General features: G+C 39.8%; 1 long non-coding RNA gene and 1 other non-coding gene across 2 annotated transcripts; both read right to left on the reverse strand.

The window, feature by feature from the left end:
• Nucleotides 1–400: 400 nt before the first annotated feature.
• LOC136223810 (uncharacterized) lies at nucleotides 401–1,852 on the reverse strand. Its single transcript, XR_010686141.1, has 3 exons — nucleotides 1,757–1,852; nucleotides 1,521–1,615; nucleotides 401–454 (listed from the first exon to the last, which is right to left on the reverse strand). It is a non-coding gene; the product is annotated as an uncharacterized lncRNA (long non-coding RNA).
• Nucleotides 1,853–3,340: 1,488 nt separating this feature from the next.
• LOC136216051 (small nucleolar RNA R71) lies at nucleotides 3,341–3,447 on the reverse strand. Its single transcript, XR_010683046.1, has one exon. It is a non-coding gene; the product is annotated as a small nucleolar RNA R71 (small nucleolar RNA).
• Nucleotides 3,448–8,376: the final 4,929 nt, after the last annotated feature.

An 8,376-nucleotide genomic window follows, 5' to 3' on the forward strand; every position in this document is an offset into this window, starting at 1 on the left:
TTCGAGATCAAACAGGGATTGAAAAATAAAATTATCTTGACTAACAAACAACAAAGCCACATAATTAGTGCATTAAATACCTGGCCAGATCTTGATCACTCTCCATAATAGTATACCTTGACAATCCTATCACCATAATCCGCAAAAAGCTTTCCTTCCCAATACACCAAACAGCTCACAGCAGAACTACTTGTTATTGATCTGATCGGTCTGGTATCTACTTCAAAATCATCGCCCGACAATTTCTATCATCAACGCTACCACCATCAGATTGTAAGCATATAATGGAAAGTCTTTATCTTTCCGATAATTTAATAATTTTATATAGCAACACAATAGATGTAACACATTGATTAATATTGACACAATCACTTACGGACTATGCCGAATAAAATGCATTATATGGCGGCGAATATTTGTAGAGGAATAGATGCAAAGAAGGCGCCAAACTTTCCTGAAATATGCAATGTAGAGTTCAGACATTAACTTGCTAACTCAATCAGGTATGTATGGAACAAGCATTTAATTGTAAAATCTGATTACATATATAGTGAGAACAAACTCTAATTTCACAACTTTAATTGTAAAATTGGAAAATAATTAGATTGGTGTGATTAAGGGGCAAAAAAGCAAAGAAGGGTGTTTATACATGTACTAGTATTTATACATGTTACCCATATGATTATCATCTCCACCTTTTTCTATATATAAGACAAATATCTTCTTACAAACCAAAAAACAAACTTCTTTTAAATTCGAACTTACAGCAAAATATATATGATTCCAAACTATCCTAATTAAAGAGAGGATAATGATTTTGTCTTTGTATAGATTAGAAATGGGTGAAGTTAATTATTAAAGTTACAGAGGAAACATATTGATAGGTAGTCTTTGCTAGTTATGTCTTCTTTCGACTGCATGCTTCTCTAAATAACATAACATCCTTTCATCAAAACATGTATATTTGCTTAATTACATAGCCAAAATCTGAATTTACTGATCTTCATCAGCATTTGATAGTAACCATATAAAGCAAACATCTTTGAGCCATGGCAACACATGCCATTGGTTATGCAAATTAGAAGGATTCACCAAAAGCACACCCTAGCAAGGTCAAATTAGCAAATCCTAGAAATAGGGGAATATATCATAACGGAACATCAAAAGGGATCGTTTATAAGAGATGAAGATGAAGGTCACAATAACCAATTATACACAAACATACACGCATACATACACATGTTTTGTTGGCCTGTCTGTTGTAGAAAATTTCTGTTAGTCATAAAAACAAACACTTGGTGTGCATTTCAGAATGCGAAAAGTTACCTGAAGCAATTATCTAAAATCATCTCTATGAAACAATTTGAAGGAATTGACAAATCACAAGACCCAAACTGCCTAGTTCAACAATAATCCAAAAACTCCTTCACAAGATCAATCACCAATTTATGCACAAAACTGATAAACGCATAATAGATGACATAAATTTATTATAGCGCAAAAATTCAGATCGAACCTACCAGAACTTGAATTCAATAAGGCCATGAACAAATGGACAGAACTTGTTAGATCCACAGGTAAGGAGACTAATGCCATATTGGATCTGCAGATCAGCCTAGAGAGAGAGAGAAAAAGATAACAAAAAGATTAAACATGTAGATATTGTAGATTATGTATAAACCCTAGAGGAAATATACATAAATTAGGGCCACCGCGAGATAGGTAAACCATTGATTCAAAATATGGGGAACCTTACCTCCAGCTTTAAAATCAATCCTCTAAGAGCTAAAGAAAATGGAGGAACAAAGACAACATATAAAGCAAAGTAGGAAAAGGGAGACCATGGTTGCTCTAAGGTGTTGCCATCAAAGCTTTTTTGAGAGGAAGGAAGAGAGAGAAACTATTTGGAGATCTTTAGTTTGAGGAAGAAAGATGTAGAGATAGAAAAAGAGGATATGAAATTAGAAATGAGAAGAGGGGGAATCGATTTTAGGTTTTGAGTTTTGAGCGCGCGTTAAAATTTTTGCTCTTTTGCTCCCCCACTTTTCTAATATTTGGTTGCCTCTTTTTTATTTTCATATAAGAATGACAGTCATTTATTCGTAGTGTCGTCTGATGGTTAAGCGTCTTTTCCATCAAAATCGCGTTCTTTTGAGATGACAGAAGACTATAATCGTAATGTCATCTGAGAATCGAGCGCATTTTTAATTACGCCTTCACATGACATAGAGTTAAAATACTGTCACGAAAAATATTCAGACGACACGAAAACAAATGTCTCTCATGTATCTTGTGTCATGTGAAAGGGAAAATGACATAGTGCAACCTTAGGGGCGCTTATGGTTGTAGTAAGTCTTAGAATCTTAAGTGAGCATTAAAGCAGAGACCTTGACTTCACTTTGTGTCATTCATAAATAAATAGGGTGTTTAGGGACTTAAGGTAACCTGTTCCGCTGTGCCTGGCCTGTTCTACCTTTTTATCATTATCAAGTAATCGTTTTTATAAGCTAAATCATTGATTCAGTCACTTATTCACGATATCTCTCACTATAAAGAATTCACACACCACGAACACCCTATTCTGCAATGTTTTTCTAGTAAAAATTTGGTCATCAATCCCTGTGGAGACGATACTCAACTTATCACTTTATTACTTGTATCTAGTGCACTTGCTAGAGTCTGTTCGGAGGACAACAAGTTTTTGGCGCCGTTGCCGGGGATTGAAAGCAACAAAATTTATCTGAAAATTTCTATGAAACAAGGTGTTTTTAATTTGTTTGCTAAAATAGTGCAGCCATAAGGAGTTCTCCATTTCTTTATGCGCAGAGTTGGACCTCCAATTTTTCCTATCGATCTCGAACTAGAGAGAACATGTAGACGAAACTGAGCGGGAGCTCGACGAGCAAGACAAAGAGAGCGACAAAGAGAAAGAAGGAAGGCTGGAAGAGTGCAACCAGAACAACCAGTTCAACCTAATCAAGAAGAGGAAGGAGAGAACAACAATCCTCCAGTTATGAGGATCAGAGACTATTCCAGGCCGACCACGGAAGGACACTCGTCGTGCATTGTGTTGCCTAACGAAGGAAACAACATGTGCAAATTCAATGGATACTAGTCGGAAGATCCAAACGGGAATATCCAGGAGTTCATCACACTGTGCAACACTTTCAGATCCAACCGAGGAGTTTCCGATGATGTGATCAGGCTAAAGCTGTTTCCTTTTTCGCTCAAGGACAAAGCAAAGAACTGGTTAAAGAATCTACAGCCAGGGACGATCACCACATGGGAAGAAATGGCCAGTGCTTTTCTAATGAAATATTTTCCACCTAGACAGGCCATCAAACTCAGGAATGAGGTATCCCATTTTGTCCAGGAAGAGGATGAATCCTTAACCGAAGCATGGGAAAGATACAAAGAATTATTAAGAAGGGTACCAAATCATAGCATCCCCATGTGGATGCAAGTGCATAATTTTTACAATGGAGTCACCAACATTTATAAAATACAGATTGAATCCATTGCCAATGGTAACCCCGAAGATCTTGAACCACAAGCCTTGTACAACCTTATTGAGAGAGTAGTAAGCACGAGCTATAACTGGCACTCCGCTAGGAGTGAAGGAAAAAGAGCGGGGACTGATGATGTTGTGTCGAAACTAACCACCCATGTGGAACAGCTTGCAAAGCAGCTCAGCAAGGTTAATGTATCATCCATTCACAGCGAACCACCGTTCAATGATGTTTGTGATTTTTGTGGAGGACCTCATTTCAACATAAATTGTCCTGGAGTCAAGCAAGGGAAAGGTGAACAGGAGCAATGTGATTATGCCGGATATAATCAAAGGAACCCACCAAACCCATACTCAAATACCTATAACCTAGCCACAAGAAATCATCCGAACTTCGGATGGACTGGGCAGCCAAATCAAGAACAACCAAGGTATCAGCAGCAATAAGGAGGACAGTACCAGAGACAACCTCAACAACACTACAAACAGCCTGTTCCACCGAAGGAAGATATAGAACCGGACATGAAGACCATGATGATGCAATTCATGAAGCAGACACAAGCGTCAATTAAAAATCTGGAGATACAGGTCCATCAACTCGTTGCATCTTTGTACAAAGGAAAAGGGATAATGCCAAGTAATACCGAACCAAACCCCAAAGGAGATGTCATGGCCATCACTCTGAGATCTGGTAAGAAGACTCAACCCCCTTTTCTCACTGATGAAAATGTTGAGTGTGCAGGTACCTCTCGAAATGTTGAAGAAGAAAAGAAACAAACTGTTCCTAGTTATGAAGAACCCGTCGGGGTAGAATTGACCATTGATCAAAACCATGAGGAACAAGGAAAGAGGTACAAACCACCTCCACCCTATGTACCACATGTGTCTTATCCGACGAGGTTGATAAACAAGAAGCTTGAAGAGAAAAATTCTAAGGTGCTAGACACCTTGAAGAAGCTGCATATCAACATTCCCTTCGTGGAAGCACTTGCCCAGATGCCGACATATGCAAAATTCTTAAAAGATATCTTGTCAAACAAGAAGAAGTTGGAAAACATCTTGATGATCCAACTAAAATGGGACTGTTCTTCAATACTCCAGAACAAGCAGCAGCTTCCGAAAAAGCTGAAGGATCCAGGGAGTTTTTCTATTCCCTGTTCAATTGGCAAGTTAAATATTGAAAATGCACTATGTGACCTAGGAGCTAGCATAAACCTTATGCCATATTTTGTGTATGCTAAGCTAGAACTAGGAGAACCACAACCAACCAGAATGTCCATTCAGTTGGCTGACTGGTCGGTATGTTACCCTAGGGGAGTAGTGGAAGATGTGTTGGTCAAAGTAGGGAAATTCATATTGCCTGTTGATTTCATCATAATGGATATAGATGAGGACCTCCATGTTCCTATTATCTTGGGTAGACCGTTCTTAGCAACGGGTAAAGCATTGATAGATGTAGGAGAGGGACAACTATTTTTAAGAATTAATGGGGAGGAAATCATTTTCAAAATGAATGAGGCTATGAGACGAGCTAACACTAGTGATGACACATGTTGTTTCTTAGATGATTTCCAAAGTCTTTCCACTTTGCAGGAACAGGGACAGGACACTCTAGAGGCTCTCTTGGGAGAAGAGGTGAATTTATGTGAAGGAACATGATGTTCCATTGAAACTAACTTGCTTACACCTCCTCTAGATCCCACTGTTCCCACTCATCAAGAACCACCTGAAATACCCACTGTGCCATTAACTAAACCAGAACTAAAACCTTTACCATCACACTTAGAGTATGCATTTCTGGAACCACCTAGCGAAAGCCCGGTGATTATATCTTCAAAGCTAACCCCTGATCAGAAAGCTCAACTTATGGAGGTACTGTGAAGAAACTGGGACGCGATTGCGTGGAAAATTGATGATATCAAGGGTATTAGTCCGATAGTCTGCGTTCATAGAATTCTGATGGAGAAAGATCACAAGCCTTCTATCCAGCCATAGTGCAGACTGAACCCCCACATGAAGGAGGTTGTGCGGAAAGAAGTGATCAAGTTGTTGGATGCAGGAATCATTTATCCCATCTCTGATAGTATCTGGATGAGCCATGTTCATGTTGTGCCCAAGAAAGGAGGAACCACAGCGGTTCTCAATGAGAAAAATGAGTTGGTCCCCACAAGAACCATAACAGGATGGCGAGTTTGTGTGGACTATCGGAACCTCAACGAGGCAACAAGGAAGGATCATTTCCCTTTGCCCTTCATTGATCAGATGCTAGAACGTTTAGTAGGGTATGCATTTTATTGTTTCCTTGACGGATACTCGGGGTACAATCAGATTACCATCCATAGCGAAGATCAAGAGAAGACAACTTTTACGTGCCCCTACGGGACGTATGCCTACAGACGCATTCCATTTGGATTATGCAATGCCCCAACTACGTTTCAAAGATGCATGATGTCTATATTTCATGATATGGTGGAACGGACTGTGGAAATATTCATGGACGATTTCTCTGTCTATGGAAATTCCTTTGGGAGCTATTTGAACAACCTTGAGGCTATGTTAGTGCGATGTAGGGAGACCAATTTAGTCTTGATTTGGGAGAAATGCCACTTCATCATTACCGGTGGAATAGTTCTCGGGCATCAAATCTCTGAAAAGGGAATGGAAGTGGACAAAGCCAATGTGGAGGTGATAGAGAAACTTGCTGTTCCAACTAATGTCAAGGATGTAAGAAGTTTCCTTGGGCACGTAGGGTTCTACCGAAGGTTTATCAAGGATTTCTCGAAGATCGCATTACCCTTGTCAGCCTTGCTACATAAAGATGCGGAATTCTTATTTGATACAAGCTGTCTAAAGGCATTTGAACTATTAAAGGGCAAGCTGATCAACTCACCTATACTGGCAGGACCCAACTGGGAACAGCCGTTTGAGATGATGTGTGATGCTAGTGATACTTGCATGGGAGCTGTTCTTGGGCAGGGGATTGAGAAGAAATTCCAGCCCATCTATTATGCAAGCAAAACATTAACCGAGACTCAACAGAATTACACCACTATAGAGAAGGAGCTTCTTGCAGTAGTATATGCTTTTGACAAATTCCGTCCTTACTTGGTTTTGTCCAAAGTCATTGTCTACACAGACCATGCTGCGTTACGCTACCTGTTCGCAAAGAAAGATGCAAAGCCAAGGCTGATACGGTGGTTACTCTTACTTTAAAAGTTTGATCTCGAGATCAAGGACAAGAAGGGAACCGAAAATGTAGCCGCTCATCATTTGTCCAGAATTTCTCATCGAAGCAGCAAGGAACAATCAAAAATTGTCGAAATATTTCCAGACGAGTGTCTGTATACTATACAGCCTTCTCCATGGTTTGCTGACATTGCAAATTTCCTTGCTAGTTCACTAAAACCTCATAACATGTCCACTAACCAAAGAAAGAAGGTCTATGCAGAGATCAAATATTATTTTTGGGAGGAACCCTATCTTTTCAGGTTGTGCACCGATCAAATCATTCGCAGGTGCATCTCTCAAGAGGAAGGACCGGCTATGTTGAGCCATTGTCACGATAGAGAAGCAGGAGGACATCATAGCGCAAGAAGAACTGTAGCCAAAGTGCTTCAATCATGTTTTTTCTGGCCAACCATTTTCAAGGATGCCAATGAGTTTCTTCGCACTTGTAATGAGTGCCAACGAACAGGCAATATTTCAGCTCAAAATGCCATGCCCCTCAATAACATTGTTGGTTGTGAAATATTTGATATATGGGGCATAGACTTCATGGGACCATTCCCTACGTCTTTTGGGCATAAATACATCCTAGTTGCAGTCGACTATGTGAGCAAGTGGGTTGAAGCAATTGCTAGTCCCACCAATGACGCCTGTGTGGTTGTAAAATTCCTGAAAAGGCTGTTTGCCCGATTCGGTGTCCCACGAGCGATCATTAGTGATCAAGGAACCCACTTTTGCAATGCTAAATTTGAAAAGCTGATGGGCAAGCTTGGAGTCTCTCATAGAATTGCCACGCCTTACCATCCACAAACTAGTGGACAGGTAGAGATTTCAAATCGTGAAATCAAAAGAATTTTGGAAAAAACAGTTGGCAATTCTAGGAAAGACTGGGCAAACAAGCTTAACGATGCTTTATGGGCATACAGAACTGCATATAAGACACCCATTGGCATGTCCCCATTTAGATTGTTGTATGGAAAATCCTGTCATCTTCCGGTAGAGATGGAACATCGAGCCTTTTGGGCGTTAACTTTCTTAAATTTTGAGAAATAGGCTGTGGGCGAACAAAGAAGATTGAAACTCTGTGACATGGAAGAATTCAGGCTGTTTTCCTATGAAAACACCGTGAATTATAAGGAAAAGACCAAGATATGGCACGACAGAAAAATCCAGGAGAAAAACTTTCAAGAAGGATAGAGGGTCCTTTTGTATAACTCAAGGCTCAGAATGTTCCCTGGAAAACTGAAATCAAGATGGTCAGGGCCGTATATAGTGAACAAGGTGTTCGGTCACGGGGCTGTTGAAATTGGCAAGGAGGGTCATGAACCTTCCAAGGTGAACGAGCAAAGGCTAAAACCTTATCTCGAGAATGATCACACAAGGAAGATTGACACTGTCCACTTCCAAGACCCCCCGAGCCAGTAGAATCAAGAACAGGGTGTCAGCTGCAAACACCAATTGCAGCACAAGTAACCTTGCACTTTTGTACTTTATTTTAAATTTTTGAAATATTTTAGTTAGCATTGCTTAGTCTGGTTAAGATTAGTACTGTGTCATATGAGGGCCCGAAATTAAGTTAATCCCTTTGAACGAGCAAAGATGTAAAACTTTTACCCTTCCTTATGGGAAAAGTTTTAACTTTT

The sequence above is a fragment of the Euphorbia lathyris genome, chromosome 1 (genome assembly GCF_963576675.1).
Source record: "Euphorbia lathyris chromosome 1, ddEupLath1.1, whole genome shotgun sequence".
NCBI lineage: Eukaryota > Viridiplantae > Streptophyta > Magnoliopsida > Malpighiales > Euphorbiaceae > Euphorbia > Euphorbia lathyris.